At 38.4% G+C, this 430-nt stretch overlaps 1 protein-coding gene across 1 annotated transcript in view; it reads right to left on the bottom strand.

The window, feature by feature from the left end:
* LOC107657494 (protein PRRC1) overlaps positions 1–430 on the bottom strand; it is a 20,758-nt gene that overhangs the window by 9,392 nt on the left and 10,936 nt on the right. The gene's annotated exons all lie outside the window — the stretch shown is intronic.

Raw genomic sequence — 430 nt, 5'->3', positions numbered from 1 at the left:
CAGGGAAGGCAGTTTTTGTCAGAGCCCTTGTTATTCTTAATTTTGACATGAATTTTCATTTTTACACCAGACATATATATATCGGTTCAAAATATCAGTTATCGGTCTACTTGATCTGTAATAATCGGTATCGGCATCGGCCTTGAAAAACACATATCGGTCGACCCCTAACACCAACCCTACACCTAAACCTACCTCTTACACAAAACTTCCTGCATTTTTACATTCTCAAAAAAACACCATTTAGTAGGCTATGTTTTTTAAGTCTTTTGAATAACAGGGGGCACAGACAGTGTCCTCATAAATCACCTTCATAAATCACTTGTAATACCTCTGTCATACCCATGTCATTATACAAATCTGTGTCCTCATACACCACAAAAAACATGCACACACACACACACACACACACACACACACACACACACAC

Source organism: Sinocyclocheilus anshuiensis, unplaced genomic scaffold (assembly GCF_001515605.1).
Source record: "Sinocyclocheilus anshuiensis isolate Anshui unplaced genomic scaffold, SAMN03320099.WGS_v1.1 scaffold2271, whole genome shotgun sequence".
NCBI lineage: Eukaryota > Metazoa > Chordata > Actinopteri > Cypriniformes > Cyprinidae > Sinocyclocheilus > Sinocyclocheilus anshuiensis.
Note: the sequence above shows the minus strand (reverse complement) of the source record. Positions and strands in the feature narration are given on the sequence as shown.